Source organism: Prionailurus bengalensis, chromosome F2, assembly GCF_016509475.1.
Source record: "Prionailurus bengalensis isolate Pbe53 chromosome F2, Fcat_Pben_1.1_paternal_pri, whole genome shotgun sequence".
In the NCBI taxonomy this organism is placed as follows: domain Eukaryota; kingdom Metazoa; phylum Chordata; class Mammalia; order Carnivora; family Felidae; genus Prionailurus; species Prionailurus bengalensis.
The window spans coordinates 82,817,205-82,839,100 of NC_057353.1; the positions used below are offsets into that span (position 1 = coordinate 82,817,205).

At 50.3% G+C, this 21,896-nt stretch overlaps 1 pseudogene; it reads right to left on the reverse strand.

Annotated features, from left to right (window-relative positions):
- Positions 1-5,249: 5,249 nt before the first annotated feature.
- On the reverse strand, positions 5,250-5,974 carry LOC122496113 (annotated as a pseudogene).
- Between the last annotated feature and the right edge of the window lie 15,922 nt (positions 5,975-21,896).

The following is a 21,896-nucleotide window of genomic DNA, read 5'->3' on the forward strand; positions in this document are numbered from 1 at the left end:
AGGGAACGTTTCTGCCCAAATATCAGGCCACAAAGAAGTCTTAGAACATCCCAAACAGTCAATAACTAAAGATTTAAGCAAGATTTCTTTAAAAATCAAGCCATTTGAATACCTAGATATGATGGACACATTCCTAGAGATATGTATCAAAATTGGAAAGTAAGAGAGACTGTCAGGGGTGCTGGGGTAGCTCAGTCGGTTAAGCATCTGACTCTTTTATTTTTAAGTATATTTATTGACTTTGAGAGAGAGAGAGAGAGAGAGAGAGCGCACAAGTTGGGGAGGGACAGAGAGAGAGGGAGAGAGAGAATCTCAAGCAGGCTCCAAGCTGTCAGTGCAGAGCCTGATGTGGGGCTTGAACTCCTGTACCCTGAGACCATGACCCGAGCCAAAGTTGGATGCTTCACTGACTGAGCCACCCAGGCGCCCCAAGCATCCGGCTCTTGATTTCAGCTCCAGTCATGATCTCACACGCCCTCAGATCTCCGAAGCCTTGATACCTTTAGTGTCTTTATCTGGAGCCAATTTGTTACCCGAGAAGATTTACCAGGTGCTCGCCTAACCCATCAGGGATCAAGTGTGGGTGCGCTGTGCTCCCCTGACTTAACCCTTGACTTAAGGCTGAGGTGTACAATAGGCTTCTGTCACCCGAGGTGCTCCTGTCCACGGCCGAGAAGCAGTTGTCTCTTGCAACTTTCTAAGTCCCTGAAAGCAGGCACTGGCTTCCTTTCCCTTTATCTTGCTCGCAAACCAGCCCGTGCTTGTCTGGGCATCTTGCTGTCTCTCTCAAGGTAGAATTCACTGTCACGAAAGTCACCCCTTTAAAAGCGTACAGTTGTTTTTTATTGTTTTTTTTTTAGCATATCCCAAGGTTCAGCGACCATCAGGACCAGCCAATTCCACAACATTCCGTCATTCCTCAAGAAACCCCATACACTTTAGCAGGGACTGTCGCCTATTTTCTGTCTCTGTGGACTGGCCTCCCCCGGGGCGCTTCCTGCGAATGGGCTCGGACAATATATGGTTTGCGTCTGACTTCTTTCACCCTCCCATCACGTCGCGAAGGTCCATCCCCGCGGTAGCAGGTGTCAGCACCCCTTCCTTTTTAAGGCTGACTAATATTCCGTTGTGTGGATCCACGACATTTTCTTTGTCCCGTCGTCACTTGGTGGACGGATTGTTCGCCCTTTTTAGGTGTTACGAATAAAGCGGCCATGAACGTTAGTGAGTTTTTGTAGGGACGTATGCTTTCAATCCTCTTAAGATTACTCCTCGATTCCTAGGAGTGGGACTCCTGGGTCCTATCGTCAGACTGTTTCCCCAAGTGGCCGCACCATTTCGCATTCCCACCAGCAGCGTACGAGGGTTCCCGCGTCTCCACATCCTCTCTAGCGCTTGCTCACTTGCTACCCTCTGTTCGTTTTAAGTTACGGCTGTCCTCGTAAAGTGGCATCGCACTGTGGTTTTGATTTGCATTTCCCTAACGACTGATGACATTGACGTCTTTGCCGTGCTTCTTAGGCATTTGTGTGTCTCCTTTGGAAAAATGTCCACTCAAATCCTTTGCCTTAAAAATCTTTTTTTGTCGAGTTGTAAGTGTTCTTCATGGATTCTAAATACAAGACTCTTATCAGACAGGCGATTTCCAAATATTTTCTCCCATTATGTGGGTTATCTTTTTGCTTTCTAGATGGTGTCCTTCAAGGCACAGGAAGTTTTCATTTTGATGAAATCGAATGTCTTTTTCCTATGCATTTTGCTTATGCATTTGGTGTCTTTGTAAGAAACCATTCTTTTTTAATTTTTAATTTTTATTTATTTGTTTGGGGGGGGGCATGAGCTGGGGAGGGACACAGAGAGAGAGAGGGCGGGGGAGGGGGGAGAGAGAGAATCCCAAGTGCGGAGCCTGCCAGTGCGGAGCCTGATGTGGGGCTCGAACTCACAAGCCATGAGATCGTGACCTGAGCTAAAATCTAAGCTGGGCGTTGAACCGACGGAGCCACCCAGGCGCCCTTGTAAGGAACCACTGTTAATTCCAGGTAACAAAAATGTATGTCTCTGTTTCTTCTAAGAGATTAATAGTTTGGCTCTTACATTTTGGTCCATTTTGAGCCCATTTTTGTATGTGATGTGAAGCAGATGTCTAGCTTTGTTCTTTTGCATGCGGACGTCCAGTTGTCCCGGCACCATTTGTTAAAAGATTACTCTCTCAAGTCTTGATTATTTTCCAGTAACCAATATGTCTGTCCTTAGGCCAGGATCACACTGTTGATTTGTAGCAGGTTATTGAATCTTTGTGGTAAACTGTGGTATGGAATTTGTAGTAAACTTTTAAATCGAGAAATGTGAGTCCTCCAATTTTGTCGTTTTTGAAGATTGTTTGGCCATTCTGAGTCTCCTACAGCTTCACAGGAATTTTAGGATTAGCTTATCCGTTGTTTTTAAATGTTTATTTATTTAATAAAGAGAGATAGGGAGTGAGCACACGTGGGGGAGGGGCAGAGGGAGAGAGAGAATCCCAAGCAGGCCCCCCCCCCCCCCCCCCCCCCCCCCCCCCCCGCCATCAGCACAGAGCCCAGTGCGGGGCTCAAACCCATGAACCGGAGACCATGTCTGGAGCCGAAATCAAGAATCAGATGCTCAACCAACCGAGCCACCCAGGCGCCCTAGCCTGTCCATTTTTGCCGAAAAGCACAGCTGGAAGTGTTGGAGATTGCATTGACTCTGCAGATGAACTTGGGGATCGGTGCCATCTAATGATGGGAAATCTCTGATCCGTGAACACAAGATGACTTTCCATTTATTTAGATCTTTTCTAATTTCTTTCAACAATACTTTATAGTTTTCAGTACACAATCACTTCTTTGGTTAAACTTATTACTAAATAATTTATTGTTTTTAATGCTCTTAATGGGATTTTTCTCAGTTTCATTTTGGATTGTTCCTTGTTAGTATGAAACACAGCCGAGTTTTGTATGTCGATCTCACATCTCAAGTCTCGCCAAACTCGCTTATTACAGCTACCAGTTTTCTGGCGTGCTTTCTAGTGTTTTCTATATTTAAGATCATGTCATCTACAAAGAGAAATACCTTTACTTCTTCCTTCCCAATCAGGATGACTTTGGATTCTTTTCTCACCTAATTGCCTGGCTGGCATCTCCTGCACAGGTTGAACAGGAGAGGTGAAAGTTGGTGCCCTTGTCTGGCTCCTGATCTTGGAAGGAAAGCTGTCCTCCCTCCACCATCAAGTATGATGTTACCTGTGGGTTTTTCCTAGATGCCCTTTATCGGCTGGAGAAACTTCCCTACTCTTTCTGCTTTGTTAAGTGTTTTGGTCATGGATAGATGCTATGTTTTGTCAAATGCTCTTATTCTATCTGTTGATGATCATGTGGTTTCCTCCCTTTATTTATTTAATATGGCGTGTTTCATTGATTAACTTTCATTTGTTGAACGCAACTTGCAATCCTGGGATATTTTCCAGTTGGTACTGGGAATAATCCTTTTTAAATGCTGGTGGGTTTGGGTTGCTAGTATTTTGTGGAGAATTTTTGCATCCATGTTCATAAGGGATATTGGTCTGTAGTTTTCTTGTGATGTCTTTGTCTGGTTTTGTTATCATGGTAATGCTGGCCTCTTAGAATGAGTTAGTGAGTCTTCCCTTTTTGAAAGCTTATGACAAACTGATGTTGATTCTTCATTAAACTTCTGGTGGACTTTGGTAGTAAAGTCATCTGGGCTTTTAATGAGGGAGGATTTTTAGATTGCTATCTCTCTTTACCTGTTTCAGGTCCACTGTAAGAGTAGAAATTTTCTATTTCTGGGCCACCTGGGGGGCTCAGTCGGTTAAGCACCCGACTTCGGCTCAGGTCATGATCTCATGGTCAGCGGGTTCGAGCCCCGCGTCGGGCTGTGTGCTGCTGACAGGTCAGAGTCTGGAGCCTGCTTCCGATTCTGTGTCTCCCTCTCTCTCTGTCCCTCCCCTGCTCATGCTCTCTCTTTCTCTCTCAAAAATAAATTAAAACATTTTTTAAAAATTTTAAAACAAAATTTCTATTTCTTCTTGAGCTAGTTTATATCTTTCTAGGAATTATTTCATTTCATCCAGATCATCTAATTTGTTGGCATACGGTTGTTCATAGTATTCCCTTATAATCATTTTTATTTCTGTAAGGTCAGTAGTAATGTCCCCTTTTTCATACATGATTTTAGTGATTTCAGTCTTCTCTTTTCTTCTTGGTCTGTCTAGCTAAAGCTTTTCTATTTTATTTATCTTTTCATTTAATGTTTATTTATTTTTGAGAGAGTGAAAGCAGGAGAGGCTCAGAGAGAGGGGGACAGAGGATCTGAAGTGGGCTCTGTGCTGACAGGCTGACAGCAGTGAGCCTGATGTGGGGCTCGAACTCACCAACCATAAGGTCATGACCTGGGCTGAAGTCGGACTCTCAACTGACTGACCCACACAGACGCACCTGTTTATATCTTTTTAAAGAACCAACTTTTGGTTTCATTGATTTTTTTTTTCCTACTGTTTTTCTATTCTCTGTTTCTGTTCTAATCTTTACTATTCCCATCCTTCTGCCTGCTTTGAGTTTAGTTTACTCTTCTCTACCTTCTTAAGGTGAAAGATTAGTCTATTAATTTGAGGTGTTTGTTATTTTCAGTGTAGGTGTTGAAAGATATCAATTTCTCTGAGCACTGCTTTTGCTGTATCCCATAAGTTTTGGTACGTTGTGTTTTTGTTTTTAGTCTTTTCAAAGTACTTTCTAATTTCCCTTGGAATTTCCTCTTTGACCATTAGTAATTTAGGAGTGTGTTGTTTAATTTCCACAGAATGTGAATTTTCCAAATTTCTTTCTTTCTGATGATTTGTAATTTCATTCTATTTTGGTCAGAGAATATTCTTTGCATGATTTCAATCCTTTTAAATTTACTGAGACCTATTTTATGGCCTAACATACGGTCTGTCCTGGAGAATGTTTCACGTACACTTGAGAAGATTGTGTATCCTTTTGTTGTCGGGTGGAAAGTTCTATTATGCCTGTTAGGTCTAGTTGGCCTGTAGTGGTTTTCATGTCTTCTCTTTCTTTGCTGATCTTCTATCTAATTGTTCTATCCATTATGAAAGTTGGGTATTAAAGCTTCCAACTATTATTGTGTTTTTTTTTTTTCCAACCGAAAGGTCTCACATATTTATTACTGAACCAACTCACTGGAGCAGAAGCTTAGCAACAGAGGAAATCATTTCCCTGGTAAAACATGTCTGTTATTCAGGTAGTAGGGATGTTACAGAGCCATCGGACAGGAACATGTGACGTTCATGCAGCATAAGTGTGTGTGCCGTCTCATGTGCGATCCCTTAGAGACCCAGCTTGGTTCTTTTCCAATGCCCCCTCTTGGAGTTCTGCCTGATTTAATTGCCAGTTTTCATCCAAATCCACTGGGCAATGAGCCCATTCTGCTTTTGTTTCTTGGCCGGGAATCGCTTAATCCTGAAAGTCTTGTGAGAAAACATGGCGAGGAACAGTCAACCGCACACACCACGACGGTGGGAAAAAGGCGAGAGCTCCGACTATTATTGTTAAATTGTAAGTTTCTCCCTTTAAAGGTTTTGTCAGCTTTTGCTTCATGTATTTTGAGGCTTTGTCGTTGGGTGCATATATGTTTATAAATATCGTGTCTTCTGGATTGAGTGACACTTATATCATTATAAGATGTTATAAGACAATTTCCATATGTTTTGTGAGCATCAACTTAGATTTGCATTGCTTCTGTAGCTGTCCTATAAGTCAGGGAGGAAAAAAAGCAGTTGTAAACAAAAACTACTCATATGCTGTCTTTTGTATTTATCTTTGCACATAGCTGTACTGGTGTTCTGAATTCCTTCATGTGAATCTGAATTATTGTCTAGTGTCTTTTTATTTCAGCCCGAAGGACTTGCTTTAGTATTCCCTGTAGGTCAGATCCACTAACAACAAACTCTCCCCTCTTTGGTTTATTATTATTAAGAATGTTTTAAGCTTTTCTTCATTTTTTAAGAATGATTTTGCTGGATATAGAATTCTTGGTTGACTTGTTTTCTTTTGATTACATCATTCTACTTTGGGTACGTCAGGTCTCTGAGATGCTGTTCATTTCTTAATTTATTTTTCTTTCTAAGACTAGATAATCTCAATTGATATATCTTCAAATTCAATGATTCTTTTTTCGGCTTGCTCAAATTTGATTTCGAATCCCTAGAGTGAATTTTTTTTTAATGTTTCTTTATTTTTGAGAGAGATAGAGACAGCGTGAGAGAGGAAGGGCCAGAGAGAGAGGGAGACCCAGAATCTGAAGCAGGCTCCAGGTTCCGAGCTGTCAACACAGAGCCCAATGCAGGGCTGGAACTCATAGACTGTGAGATCATGACTTAAGCCAAAGTCCGACACTTAACCGACTGAGCCACCCAGGCGTCCCTCTATTTGATTCTTTTTTTTTAAATGTTTTTTTTTTTAACGTTTACTTATTTTTGAGACAGAGAGAGAGACAGGGCATGAACGGGGGAAGAGCAGAGAGAGAGGGAGACACAGAATCGGAAGCAGGCTCCAGGCTCTGAGCCATCAGCCCAGAGCCCGACGCGGGGCTCGAACTCACGGACCGTGAGATCGCGAGATCCTGACCTGAGCTGAAGTTGGACGTTCAATGACTGAGCCACCCAGGCGCGCCTCTATTTGATTCTTTTAAAAAAATATTAGGACTTCCTGCCTGACTCAGTGAGAAGAGCATGTGACTCTTGATGTTAGGGTCATGAATTTGAGCCCCACATTGGGTATGGATATTACTTACGTGGATAAAACTTTAAAAAATTATTTTTAAAAATAAATAAAAAAATAAAAATTTTTATATTGTGCTAAAATATGTAAAACAAAATTTCCCATTTTAACCATTGTAAAGCATACGGTTCAGTGGCGTTGAGAACCTTCACGATGTCACACAGCTGTCGCCACCATTCGTCTCCACTTTTTGATCATCCCTCAATGCAATTCCGCATCTATTAAATAATAACTCCCATGTACCCCCCAACCCTAGCCTCCGATAGTCACTGTTCCACCTCTGCCTCTATGAATTTAACTATCTAGGCCTCTCGTATAAGTGGAATCCTACAGTCTTGTGTCTGGATTATTCCACATAGTATCAGGACTTTAAGGTTCATCCAAATTGTAGCATTTACCAGAATTTCATTCTTTTTAAAGGCTGAATAATATTCCCTTGTATGTACATACCAAATTTTGCTTATCCATTTATCCATCGATGGATACTTAGGGTGTTTCCCACTTCCTTTCTGTGAATTTAGTCTCGCTCATAATAAGTGAGTTGGCTGAGACTTCGCTCTGCCGTCTTCATTTCAGGACCCAGGTTGATGAAATGACCATTTTCTGGAATATTTCTGGTCTTCCGGGCTGAGGGAAAGAGAACTCTGGCAATTAAATGCTCTGGCATGAGGATGCCGCATGGCACTCCCTCTCATACCTCATTAGCCAACACCAGTCATATGGTCCCACCAGACCGCAAGGGGACCGGGCAGTGCAAACCCTGCACCGTCCCCCCAACCCCACGTTCCCGGGAGGGTGGAGCAGTTGATGAGTATTCACTTCAGTGAAAATCATCATACTTCTACTTATCCCATCTACCGTAATTTTAATTACTCAGTTTTGTAGTTTATCCTCTAAATAACGAGTAACATTGTTTGGTATTAGTGATTGTTTTCTGCATAAATGATCTGGCATCATGTTACCGAATTTTGCTGATTTCTGCAAAATAAAAAATATTCGCCTTGCCCCAGGTGAACAGTGGTTCAGATGGTCTTCTGAATCTAGACGTTGCCTCATCAAAAGCGGCACCTGATACAGGCGCAGCCCACAGGACAGCTACAAGGCGACATTCCTGACGTTGAAGACTTCCGGGCCTTTAATGCTTACACTTTTAGAGAATGTGGGTCTCTCAAATTTCTTTCTAGCAATACTTATACAGGAACACTTTATATTTATGTCCTCCCGAATGAGTAAAAGACCTTTACGAGAATAACGTGTGGGACAATCTTGAGTTCCATCTCAGAAACAATGGGTAGATGATTGTAGTCGTGTGAACGTGTTTTGCTCGAGGATAAACAGATGGGTGTGTGTGCGCTTGGGACACGGCTGGGGACACGGCAGAAACCACGTTCCTGCTGATGGGTTCGTTAACATCCTTGACCATCACTGTGTTTAGGAAGTGAAGTGTTTATTTAGCGTTTTACATTCAGTTATACGTAAGTAAGTGTGTTACTTACACGGAAGTATTCTGCCGGTTCTTAGTTATATTATAAAGTTGATTCTCAACTGACATTTTTGTGGAGAATGTCTGATTTTTAGGAATAGGTTTTTGACATTACGTGGAAGAGGACTGTGTATGAGCAGTTGATAGCAAATCACCTAAATATTCCTTTTAATGTTTCTTTCTTTATTTATTGAGAGAGTGTGCTTGAGCAGGGGGAGGCGCAGAGAGAGAGAGAGAGAGAGAGAGAATCCCAAGCAGGCTCCACACGGCCAATGCAGAGCCCGACACGGGGCTCAGTCTCACAAACTGTCGAGCTCGTGACCTGAGCCCAAATCAAGACTCGGACACCCAACCGACTGAGCCCCTCACCTAAATATTTTTTAATACAGTGTCTATTCCACAGCATAGACTCTTATTTTTTTGTTTTTCAAACTTTCAAACAAACCTCTAGCGGTGCCTGGGTGGCTCAGTCCGTCGAATGTCTGGCCCTCGGTTTCGGCTCAGGTCGTGATCTCATGGCTCACGGGATGGAGCTCTGCGAGGGGCTCTGCTGGCAGCGTGGAGCCTGCGTGGGATTCTCTCTCCCCCTCTCTCAGCTCCTCCCCGACTTGTGCTCGCACACGCTCTCTCTCTCTCTCTCTCTCAAAACAAATAAGTAAACTTAAAAACAAAGCTCTAATGCTCAATATCACCACCAACGTGCACGTGTGTCTTCGCCACGGCCACTAAGATACACCGTGTCCCCACCCTCACTCAGCCCCTGGTGGTTTTCACGCCCGAAGCGGAGATGAAAACGAAGCACCATCTCTCGAATGTTACATATAAGATAACAAGGTTCTAGGTGGCCCCCGGTTTCACCATTTGGAAGAGAATGTGTTCAGTAAGTTTCCCCCAACTCCCTGGTGTGGTGGCTGTCTTGGAGATCTGAAGTCTGTGTCTGAGCAGGGTCAGGGCCAAGGCCACCGCCTCTGCTTGATGTCCTCTAGGGCTCGCGCTGCTCGGCGCCCCGTCACGTGAGCGCCCACGTGTCGAGAAGCGCAGGTCGTTTGTGATGGTTTCAGGCCACGAACACCCTCCGGTTCTGGACCGTTTCTTCCTCGGGAGCCGCGTGCTGGCAGCCTCACAGAGGGACTCAGGTCAGAAAGCCGGACGGAGGCTGACTCTTGTTAGGACAAGACACTTTGCTGCCATCTGCTGGGAGATTCTCAGAGTAGATCCGGACCTTTGCCACAGACGTGGTCGGAGACCATGAAACCGTAATTAGAACACAGTGTAATGAAAATCAACAGTTGTCTACATCAAGAAGGACGTCCGTGACATGACGCTACCCCCTTAGAGGTCATGCTCTCACAGCCACTGTCCTCCTCCTGGCCTGGCCAGGGCAGGTCACAAAGACAAAGGAGTGGGACAGAAGAGGACCCGGTGGAGTGAAGTCCCCACAATGTGAGCCTTAGCTCAACCCTGATGTAGATTTTATGTTGGCTTCATTGCCCTCGTTCTCAAAGATGTACAATCTCAGTTTCTTTTTTTATTTTATTTTATTTTTTTTATGTTTATTTAGTTTTGAGAGAGACAGAGCACGGGCAGGGGCGGAGAGAAAGAAAGGGAGACAAGGAATCCGAAGCAGCTCCAGGCTCCGAGCTGTCAGCACAGGGCCCTATGCGGGGCTTGAACCCACAAACCGCGAGATCGTGACCCGAGCTGAAGTCGGACACTTAACCGACTGAGCCACCCAGGTGCCCCCATCCATTACTTTAAAAAATATATATATTTTAATGTTTATCCATTTTTGAGAGACAGAGACGGTGTGAGTGGGGAGGGGCAGAGAGAGAGGGAGACACAGAATCCCAAGCAGGCTCCAGGCTCCGAGCTGTCGGCACAGAGCCCGACGCGGGGCTCGAACTCATGAACCGTGAGATCATGACCTGAGCCGAAGCCGGATGCTTAACGGACTGAGCCCCCAGGCGCCCCGAGAATCTCGGTTTCCTGAGGGGACGGGAGGGGTGCACGGGTGAGTGGGACCAGCAGCTCAGCGCACAGAGGTGAAGGGCAGGCCCACGCTTCCGCCGGCCCGCAGTCCAGACCCACCAGAGAAGCCCCCTCTCCTCGGCAGGGTAAGGAGAGGAGGCTTCCCCCCACAGCCCGGCTTTTGTCCTCTCTCTCCACTTGGCTTATGGTTCCTTAAGCTAGCGTCCCCCAGGGTGTGGCCGCCCCCTTGGGGGTGGCGCTCAAGGCCGGCCGCCCTGCTCTAGCACCCACCACTGCCGCTCTGTGGCCCCCCCCCCCCCGGGGGTCCTGGTGGCCGTGAGGGTGGGCGTGGCTCCCCAGAAGGCCCTGAAATGTCTCATAACGAGACTTGGGTGAAGCCGGCTGGGGGGTTGACAAGTCTGCTGGCGGTCTGTGTGTGCGTCAGGAGGTTCACCGGGTCGACCTCTGTTCATCAGCGAGAGTATTTCTCTGGAGAGAAGCCCCCTCTCCCGCTGCGGTTGCCCGGAGATCTGGTCTGGGTAGGAAAAACAGGATACGCGCTTGACTCTTTTTTTCCTTCCGATCGCACGATTCTCGATTCTTGGATGTTTATCTTATTTCCGATTTGTTATAATTTATTCCCTTTTCCTTTCTTTGCTATTGTGGTAAAATACACATCACATAAAACCTATCGGGGTGCCCGGTGGCTCAGTCGGTTAAGCATCGACTCTTGATTTCGGCTCAGGATTTCGGTCACGATCTCGGGATTCACGGGTTCGAGCGCCACGTCGGGCTCTGTGCTGACAGTGGAGAGCCGGCTTGGATCCTCTCTCTCTCCCTCTCTCTCCTTCTCTCTCTGCCCCTCCACACACTCTCTCTCTCAAAATAAACATTTAAAAAAACCCATAAGAGTTACCATCTTAAGCATTTTTAAGCGTACGTTTCTGTGGCGTCACCTCCATGCGTAACGTGCAGGCTTCGCCCTGTCCTTCTCCAGAACTCTTTTCATCTTGTCCGACTGAAACAATACCCATCAAGGCCTAACTCCGAACTGTCACCTCCCCCGGCCCCCGGCCACCCCCTTCTACTTCCTGTCTGCAATTCTGACTATGCCCCTCACACAAGTGGATTTCATACAGTCTTCGTCTTTCACGGCCGGCTTATTTCACTCAGCGTCGTGTTTTCCGAGTCCGCCCGCGCGGCACACGTGTCAGAATCCCCTTCCTTTTGAAGGCTGGATCACGTTCCAGTGTAAGGACGGCCGGCGTTTTGCTTGTCCGTTCGCCCACGCTTCCTTCCGTGTTTTAGCTACCGTGAATGTTGCCGCCGCGAACGTGGCTGCACAAAAAATCTACTCGAGTCCTTGCTTTCAATTCTTTGGGGGACGTGCCCACAAGTACACCTGCGGGGTCATGTGGTAGTTATCAGTATCTCGAGGAAATGCCACGCTGTTTGGCACCGCAGTTGCATCGTGTCACGTGCCCACCAACAGCGCCCGAGGGGGGGCTCCAGTCACCCCACGTCCTCGCCGATGCTTGTTATTTTGTCTTTATTTTTTGATAGTGATCCTCCTCACGAGTGTGAGGCGGCGTCTTATCCTAGCTTTGATTTGCGCGCCCCTGATGCTTAGTGACGTCGAGCACCTTTTCCTGTGCTTATTGGCCATTTGCGTGTCTTCGGAGCAACGTCTGTTCCGTGTCCTACCCCCGTCACTGAACCAGGTTGTTGTTGTGGAAGTAAGTGCTCTACATATTCTGGATGGTAATCCTTCATCAGAGCTATGCTTGCAAATACTTTCTCTCATTCTGTGGCTAATGCCTTTTCTTACTCTGTGGCTAATGCCTTTTGATGGACAAAAATTTTTTAATCTTCATGGAGTCCGATTTGTTTCCTTTTTCTTTTTTTTTAAACATGTTTGCACACTTTTTTAAATTTTTTTTTAACATTTATTCATATTTTGAGAGACAGAGCGTGAGTGGGGGAAGGGCAGAGAGAGAGGGAGACACAGAATCTGAAGAAGGCTCCAGGCTCTGAGCTGACAGCCCAGAGCCCGACACAGGGCTTGAACTCACAGATCGTGAGATCATGACCTGAGCTGAAGTCGGACGCTTAACCGACTGAGCTACCCCGGGCCCCTGTTTATTTTTTCTTCTGTTGCCTCTGCTTTTGCTGTCACAACCAAGAAATCACTCCCAAATCCAAAGTCATGCATCTTTTGTCCTATGTTTCATTCTAAAAGCTTTATTGTTTTCTGTCTTTTTCTTTTTTGAGAGAGAGAGAGAGAGAGAGAGCACGTGCACGTGTGGTAGGGGGGAGAGAATGAGAATCCCAAGCAGGCTCCGTGCCCAGTGCAAAGCCCAACACGGGGGCTCGATCCCACGACCCTGGATCATGACCTGAGATGAAATCAAGGTGGGACACTCAACTGACTGAGCCACCCAGGTGCCCCTGTTGTTTTCAGTCTTAAAATTAACTCTCTGATCCAATTTGGTTTAATTCTTGTACGTGATGTGAGCTAAGGCTCCAACACCATTCTCCAGCATGTGGACGTCCAGTTTTCCAGCACCGTATGTTGAAAAGACTGTCCTTTCCCCACTGAATAGTCTTAGCTTCCTTGTCAAAAATCGCTTGTTCATATATCCGAGGCTCCATTTCTGGGTTCTCTATTCTGTCCCTTTGGTCTGTATACCTGACTTTATGCCAATAGCATGTCATCTCGATCACAGTAGGTCGGTTAGTATGTGTCGAAATCAGGAAGTGTGATCCTTCCAGCTTTGGTCTTCTTTTTCAAGATGGTTTTGGCTATTTGGGTCCCCTTGAGGTTTCATCTAATTTTAGGATGAGTTTTGTGTTTCTGCAAAAGTTGTCCGAAGGATTTTGACAGGGATTGCACTGAATCTGTAGATCACTTGGGTAGTATCGACATTTTCACGATATTAAGTCTTCCAACCCGTGAACGTGAATGTGTTTCCATTTGTTTGCACTGTCTCTAATTCTTTTACAAAAATTTCTAGTTTGCCTTGCTTTTCACCTCCTTGGTTAATTTCTGATTATTTTATTCTTTTTGATGCTGTGTAAATGAGATTGTTCTGTAATTTCTTTTTCAGATCGTTCATTACTAGTCTATAGAAACACAACTAATGTGTGTGTGTTGACCTCGTGTTCTGCTACTTTACTGAACGCATTTACCAGTTCTAACGGGGGTTTCTGTGCAACCATTAGGCTTTTCCGCATATGAGATCCTATCATCTGCAAATGGAGATAAGTTGAGTTCTTCCTTTCTAATCTGGATGCCTTTTCTTTCTTTTTCTTGTCTAATTGCTTTGGCTAGATGAAGAGAAATGATAAGAGCAGATATCTTTGCCTCATTCTGGTCTTAGAGGAAAAGCTTTCAGTATTTCACCATTGAGTATGATGTTTGCTATGGGTTTTTCAACTACGCCTTTTATTATGTTGAGATAGTTTTCTTTTATTCCCAGTGTGTTGAGAGTTTTTATCATGAAAGGGTGTTGATTTTTGTCTGACGCTCTCTTCTCTGCATCGGTTGAGATGATCACGTGTGTGTGAGGGAGGGGGGTCCTTTATTGTGTTAATGTGTCCCACAGAACTCCCTGGAGCTTTCAGGGCAGGTCTAGTGGTAAAGAATCACCTCAGTTTTTGTGTATCTGGGAATGTCTTCATTTCTCCCTCACTCTTGAAGGACCCTTTTGGTAGAAATGGGATTCGTGATTGGCAGGTTGTTTTTCCTTTTTAGCACTTTAGATATATAGGCCCACGGCCTTCCGGCTTCCAAAGTTTCTGGTGAGAAATCAGCTTGTTATCTCACTGAGCATCCCTTGGGTGAGATGAACTGCTTCTCTCCTGCTGCTTTCAAGTTTCTTTTTGTGTTTGGCTCTTGGAGTTTTGATTATGCTGTGTCTCAGCATGGGTCTCTTTGAGTTTCTCTTAAGTTGGAGGTCATTGAGCCTCTTGGATGCTTATATTCACGTCTTTCATCAAATTTGGGAAATTTTTTTTATTAAAAAATTTTTTAATGTTTTTATTTATTTTTTAGAGAGAGAGAGACAGAGTGAGTGGGAGAGGGCAGAGAGAGAGAGTGGGAGACACAGAATTCGAAGCAGGCTCCAGGCTCTGAGCTGTCAGCACAGAGCCAGACGTGGGGCTCAAACTCATGAGCCATGAGATCATGACCTGAGCCGAAGTCAGACGCTCAACCGACTGAGCCACCCAGGCACCCCAAATTTGGGAGATTTTAAGCCACAATTTATTCTATCTCTTTCCGCCTCTCTCTTCCTCTGGGACTCCCATAATGTGTATGCTGGTCTGCTTGGAGATGTCCCACAGGTCCCTCGGGCTCTGCTCACTGCAACCTATGTTTCTTTTTCTGTTCTTTAGACCCGATAATTTCTATTGTCCTGTCTTCATGTTTGCCGGTTCTTTCTTCTGCCTGCTCAAATTTGCCTTTGAATCCCTCTTGTGAATTTTTCATCTCCATTATTGCCCTTTTCAGCTCCAGAATTTCTTTTTGGTTTCTCTTTAGGTTTTCCATCCCTTTGTTGATATTTCCATTTTATTCATGCGTCATTTTCTTGACATTCTCCACATCTTCCTTAAGTCCTTTGGGCATATTTTAGACAATTGTTTTAAAGTCTTTGTCTAGTAGTTCTGCCATCAGGTCTTTTCCAGGGACAGTTTCTGTTGACTTTTTTCCTTTAAATGGGCCTTATATGTTCTTGTTCCTTTGTGTGCTTTGAGATTTTTCTGTTGAAAACTTGACATTGAATCTAATAATGTGGTAACTCTGGAAATCAGATTCTCCTCCTTCCCCAGGATTTGCTCTTGACCATCATCATAAGCAGCAGCAGCAGCAGCAGCAGCAGCAGTCTCTGTGCTAAGGATCAGTGCCAGGGGTAAACCTAAGGTCTTACTTGGTCTTTTCTGAGCCCGTTCCTTTCAGTGGGCATGCATGGCCCCTTTCTATGTTTCCTCTTATATGCAGTTGCTTTTGGATGTCCTAGTCTTTCAGGTTTGACTCCCAAAGGGGCAGAAAGAAGCAAATAAAGTTGGAGGAAAGGGTGCTGGCTCTTTAAATCCCCCCCACCCGGAAGTCTCTTCAACCAGAGAGGGAGGGGCTTGCCACAGTGAGGGAGGTGCGGCAATGGCCTCCCACATCTTTGTGTGCAGCTCTGTGATTAGAAGCAGCAATCGGTGATCAGAGCACAGACCCTCACTATTTGGAGGACGGGGCGTGTGTTGTCTGCCCACGCTCCTGCAGGCTGTGTCCACGATGCCCAGGACCACACGTGCCGCTGCCTGCCATGAGAGGGGTGTGGGGCGGGTATCTGCTACTGCACTCAGAGCTCACATTGACCTAAATTAACCACAATTTACCATCTGTGTCTTCCCCCTGGGAGTTACAAGCCTTCAGTAGACTCCAGATTCCCATAGTGGTTCGATGAGACAGATTCTGCCAGTGCGACTCTAAGTGGAGGGACCTGGTGCTTTGGACACTGCATCTCCCAATGTGTGACTCTCTTCTGTGGTTTCTTTTTTATTTTATTTATTTATTTTGAGGGGGGAGGGGCATAGAGAGAACCACAAGCAGGCTCTGCATTGTCAACGTGGAGCCTGATGTGGGGCTCGAACTCGCAAACTGTGGGAGGGTGACTTGAGCCAAAACCAGGAGCCAGATGTGTAACTGACTGAGCCACCCAGGCGCCCTGATTCTCTTCCATTATTTATCAGTTGTTTTAATTAACATTTATTATTGAGAGACAGAGAGAGGCAGAGCATGAGCGGGGGAGGGGCAGAGAGAGAGGGAGACACGGAATCGGAAGCAGGCTCCAGGCTCCGAGCTGTCAGCACAGAGCCCGACGCGGGGCTCGAACTCACAAATCATGGGATCATGACCTGAGTCCAAGTTGGACGTTTAACCGACTGAGCCACGCAGGCACCCCAGTCAATTTTAAAATATATATAATAAGTTAGTTCCCAGTATCCTCTGAAGTTGAGCAATTCGGGGTTTTTTTCTAATTTATGGATTCAAGCCGCTATTTGCTTGGCTGATACATGCATCATCCCATCTTCCAGACCTATTTCTAATATTGTAAAGTCTCACATCCCGAGACTAGAGCAAGAAGCCCCTTCTCGGCAGGTCACAGAAGTCCCACCCCTTCTGGGGACAAGCTTTGTGGAAGCCACTAAGATCGGCTGCCCTCCTCCTGGACGTGGGTGCCCAACGTGGCCTGCCACCCTGCCTAGCTTGGGTGCCGCTCCCTTGATTCACGTTGGGTCTTTAACAGGTGCCTCCTAGACGTGCTGTTGAGACAGGAGCTGATGCCGCTGGGGCCTGGAGCCCAAGGACAGGCTTCCCCGGGGACTCTGCCCTCTGCCCCAGGCAACCGCACCTGACAAGCCAATGGGCTCCCCGCCTGGAAGGACAGCTGGCAGCTAACCCCCTTCCAACCCCGGTCCGGGCTCACGGCGCGGCCAGTTACAGGGTGGGGACTGCGGGAGAGAGGGGACAGGCAGAACACAGGGGTCAGCTGGGATCCGCTGAGGCCCCAGCAAACGAGGACGGCTCAGTCATGCTGAGCGTGGGCACGGTGCCGTCCCCGGACCCCGGAGGGCGAACGGGAAGGGGTGAGAGTTTAGGGGAGAGGACACCTGGGTCCTTCCCGCCTGTGCACAAGTAGGGCACGCCAGTGCTGCCACCGAGGCCCCACCCACGTGTGCTGGAGCTGCCCGGGGAGACGCTCAGCCGGACCCCGTGGGCTCAGGGCGTGTGGAGCCGCCCCCGCCCACGGGCCTCCCCCCTCCATGCCAGGCCCTGCGCTGTCAGCTAGCACGGTCCCCACAGGGCCTCCCCCCATGACTGATGGGCTCCGCTCAGGCCAGGGGGCGCCGCACTGCCTCATTCCCTCCACCGTGACACCCAGACGTCCCGGGGACTCTGGGCCCTGTCCGGGCCCGCCTCCACCGTCCCTAGCACGGGGGAGAGTTACCTGCTCCCGGAGCCCAGTGGCGTGGGACAGCCTGACTGCCTGCCCGACCAGGCCGTGCCCGCCGGCAGCCTGTGTGAGGATCACTGGGCTTCCAGAACTTCCAGGCGACTGCACGTTCCCTGACGGGGGTCAGCTGTTTTGACCATGAATTTGTCATAGCGTCACCTGGGGACTTGATAGAACCAGGCAAATAACCAGCAGGAAAAACACTCTAGGAAACAGGGAAAGGAGACACTCGGTCTACGGAAACTGGCTTGGCGGTTTTCAGCCTGAGACAGCAGCTGCAAGCGCCGGCTGGCGGGTCAGAGGGGCTCCCCTTCCGTCTCCCCCACCCCCCGGCCCGCCTCCCGCCTCCCCTGCCCACATCTTTATAAAGGATCCCTTTGTTAAGCTCTTCTCACCCCGTCTCCTGTCAGGACTCCATCCGGCAGGCGCACTGTTTTCATTCTCTAAATTTTTTTAGTGTTTATTTATTTATTTGTTTGGAGAGAGAGAGAGAGAGAGAGAGAGCAAGCCAGGGAGGGGCAGAGAGGGAGGCGAGAGAGATTCCAAGCAGGCTCAGCGCTTCCGGCCCAGCCCGATGTGGGGCTTGAACTCCACAACTGCGCGATCATGACCTGAGCCCAAACCAAGAGTTGGACGCTTCACCGACCGAGCCACCCGGGTGCCCCTTGTTCTCTAAAGTTTGGATTGTGAGATCACGTCTGAAGGCCTGGGCTTTTCCCCTGGGCGTCCTGTGAGGCCCTGGGGGACGAGACCTCCAGAGAAGATTGTGTCGGCTCGTGCCAGGTATCAGCTCGTAACCCATCTGGGACCACGTTGACTTTGTTTCTCTGCGTGCGGTTCCCCCAAGTGTGCCGGGGGAGACCTGAACTCTAAATGCCCAGCGGAAAGGTTTCCTGCAGGGTCCAGGCAGAGTCGGTGGGTTTCCTTTCTGGCGCCGTCTGCCGGTGCGCAGGACTTCTCCGGCCTACGTTTCCACTTCGCGTGGCCCCCTGCGGACCCAGATCTCACACAGAGCCTCTGCTCAGGCAGGTCCACATCCTCGTTTCCTGCGCCGCGGACCCGTCCGAGCCCGAGGCGTTGGGCCAGCAAATGGCTCAGGTGCGCGGCGGCGGCGGCCGCGGGTTTCCTTTGCTGGGTCGTGACCCCGGTACCCGAGCAGGCACGTGTTGGGTTTGGCCCAGGAAATCTGTGGCGGGAGGGTCTTTCGGGGTATCTGGGTCTTTCACGCTGCTGCTGCTGCAAAACCGTCATTGTTACAGCAGATGCCGTCGGCGAGCCGCTCGACCCCCCTCTCGGGGGCCGGCGTGCCCCCCTCCAGGGCTGCAGACTCGCACAAGCCCCCTGAGCCGGAGGGCCGCCCCGGGCTGGCCAAGCTGCCGGCGCAGAGATGCCCGGGACCACCCGCCCCTCCCCGAGGGCAGCCCGCGGCCAACGGCTGGTGTGGGGGCAGCGGCTCAGACCCCTGTCGCTGGAGAAGGCACCTCTCTGGTGAAATCCGGACTCCTGGGCACCCCTGGGTATCAGACTATGGCCCGACTCGAGCTGAGCGCACCGCTTCCCCGGCTGCCTTCACACCCTCTCCCGACAGCAGGCTTCCAGACGCACGTGAGTCACCGTCACAGGCTCTGCTTCTGGGGAAGCGACCAGAGACGTGGTGCCAGGTGTGGTCGCAGGAGGCACACTCCACGGGTAGAGTGCCCACTGGCCGGCGGGCCACAGGACTCACTCTGCGGGCTGCCGGGTGGGTGTTCCCAGCCCCGGCGTCTCCGCAGCGCAGCTGGTGCACGGGGAGTGGGAGCAGACGGAGCAGGGAAGGGCGCGACGCACGGTCACGTGCTGGGCTGAACCGTGTCCCCAGAGCCACCTGCTGAGTCCCACCCCCAGGGCCGCAGGGTGACTGTACTCGGAGGCGGGCCTTTGTGGAGGTGACTGAGGTAAAGGAGGGCCCTGGGGCCCCCGATCCAGGCTGACTGGTGTCCCCACAAGAAGGGGTGACCAGGGGCACAGACGGGCACTGGGAGGGAGACCACGTGAAGACACGGGGAGGGGACGCCCCCCACACGCCAGGGAGAAGGCTCAGGATGACCGGCCCTGCCGACGGTTTGAGATGCCCGTGTGAGATGAACAATATGTGCGCTTTGCTCTGGACCACGTCAGCTTTGTGGCTCTGTCCCAGTGTAGACTGACCAATGCCCAGAAAAACACAACCGTCCGCTCGCTGATAACCTCCGCAGGCCTAATAAGCAGGAAGTGGCAAGTATTCTGAATGCCCTGGTAAGACACGTGCACTCAGGAGCGTCTGATGCATGTCTGGGTGCATGCAGGGACATCCTCTCCTGGGGTATGCTAAGACATTCTCTCCAAGGAATCTGGGGCATGCTGGGACGTCCTCTCCAAGGAGCCTGGGGCACACTGGGAGTTCATCTCTAGAGTCTGGGACACACTGGGACATTCTATTCCAAGGAGTCTGGGGCATGCTGGGACACCCTTTCCTTGGGCACGTTGGGACACTCTAAGGAATCTGGGGCATGCTGGGACACCCTCTCCTCGGGCACGTTGGGATACTGTAAGGAGCCTAGGGCATGCTGGGACATCCTCTCCAAGGAGCCTGGGGCATGCTGGGACATCCTCTCCAAAGAGTCTGGGACATGCTGGGACACCCTCTCCTGGGGCATTCTGGGATACCATCTCCAAGAAGTATGGGGCATGCTGGGACATCCTCTCCAAAGAGCCTGAGGCATGCTGGGACGCCCTCTCCAAGGAGCCTGGGGCATGTTGGGACATCCTCTCCTCAGGCATGTTGGGATACCCTAAGGAGCCTAGGTCATGCTGGGACATCCTCTCCAAGGAGCCTGGGGCATGCTGGGACGTCCTCTCCAAGGAGTCTGGGGCATGCTGGGACGTCCTCTCCAAGGAGCCTGGGGCATGCTGGGACGTCCTCTCCTCAGGCATGCTGGGACGCCCTCTCCAAGGAGCCTGGGGCATGTTGGGACATCCTCTCCTCAGGCATGTTGGGATACCCTAAGGAGCCTGGGTCATGCTGGGACGTCCTCTCCAAGGAGCCTGGGGCATGCTGGGACGTCCTCTCCAAGGAGTCTGGGGCATGCTGGGACGTCCTCTCCAAGGAGCCTGGGGCATGCTGGGACGTCCTCTCCAAGGAGCCTGGGACATGCTGGGATATCCTCTCCTCAGGCATGCTGGGACGCCCTCTCCAAGGCAACGGACAAAGTCTGAGCCTCCCCTTTCTTGCCTCTAAGGAAAAAGCCCTACACCCGGTCGGCCTCTGTGAATTTGAGATACCAGCTGACACACCAGGAACGTGACCTCGGTCGGCTTGTTGGCCTCACGGAGGCTCCCACCGGCGAGATGATGGAGGACAAAGCCCGGTCCTGGTTCGCGACGGCCGGTGTGGCACGTTGGGACGGACAGACCCCCTCACAGTGGCGGGGGGCGGGGGTGGGGGCACGGGGGCTCTCGGCCGGCGGCAGGATGGTGTGGCTGGCTGCTCGGGGCCTGAGGGGCCCAGGACGGGGGCGGGGGTTGCGGAAAGGAGGCGCTGGGGGACAAGGAGCGTGGTCTCGTGCCGCATGCTGGCGCCCACCGAGCCACCGGTGGGCAGGACAGCTTGGCAGGTGCTCACCGGCCACCGGGGCTCACACAGGCTCGCGACCCGATGCCCAGATGTGGAGATGGGCCCGGCACGGGCCGACGACACAGCTCCCCTCCCCGGCCAGCCCCGCTGCTCTCCCGTGTGCCGTGTGACACTGCACGTCAGCCCGGCGGCAGAGACCCCAGAGCCGGCCGGCCGGTGGGGGATCCGTCGCTTCCGACTCACGTTCCAGGTGCCACGCTCAGGCCTGCGGGGTGGACTTCGGCGGGACATCGCCACGGCGCTCAGGCCCCCTTACGGCAAGGGTGTGCGGCAGGGCCCGGGGCCGCAGGGGACGGCATGCCCGGCAGAGGCTGCCGGCCTGGCGGAACTGGGGTGCCATCCCCCAGGACACGGGCCTTACCCGGAGTCCGTGGGCCCCGCGGGTGGAGACAGGAGTCTGGGATCAAGGAGTAGGAGCAGTGGCCAGCCCACCATACTCCAGAGACCCACCGGGAGCGAGCCTGCCACGTTAGGGTGAGGAGCCGCCAGTCCCGGTCCCCAGGAGGAAGACCCCGCCACCTGGCCACGGAGACTCCTTGTTCCGGATCCCATCCCGGTGGGGATCCTGGTTATTTCTGCCGTACGCGGCAGCGGGCAAAGGAGCGGAGCCCGGTAAGGACACGATGGCCAGGATTCAGGCCCCAAAGACGAGGCTCTCGGTCAGCCGCCCCCACCCTGGGCAGAGCAGGCAGGTGGGCCTCCGTCGTGGCCTCAGGGCGAGTGGCTCAGCAGGGCTGCGGCCGGCCCCGCGCAGCCTCCTCTCGTGAGTTTCCCCAGAGAGAACCCGGGAGGCTGGACGAGCCCGATGCAAGGAGCCGTGTGTGGACTTGGGGCGACGGGGGCGGGAGGACCGCAGCAGAGACCCTGATGCCTCGCTCACCGTCCAGCCGCCGAGGCTCGCGACCACGGCCTTCCCTGCGGTGTTAACCTTTGCTGCCCGAACCAGCTGACCCGGGCTCCCTCCGAAGGAT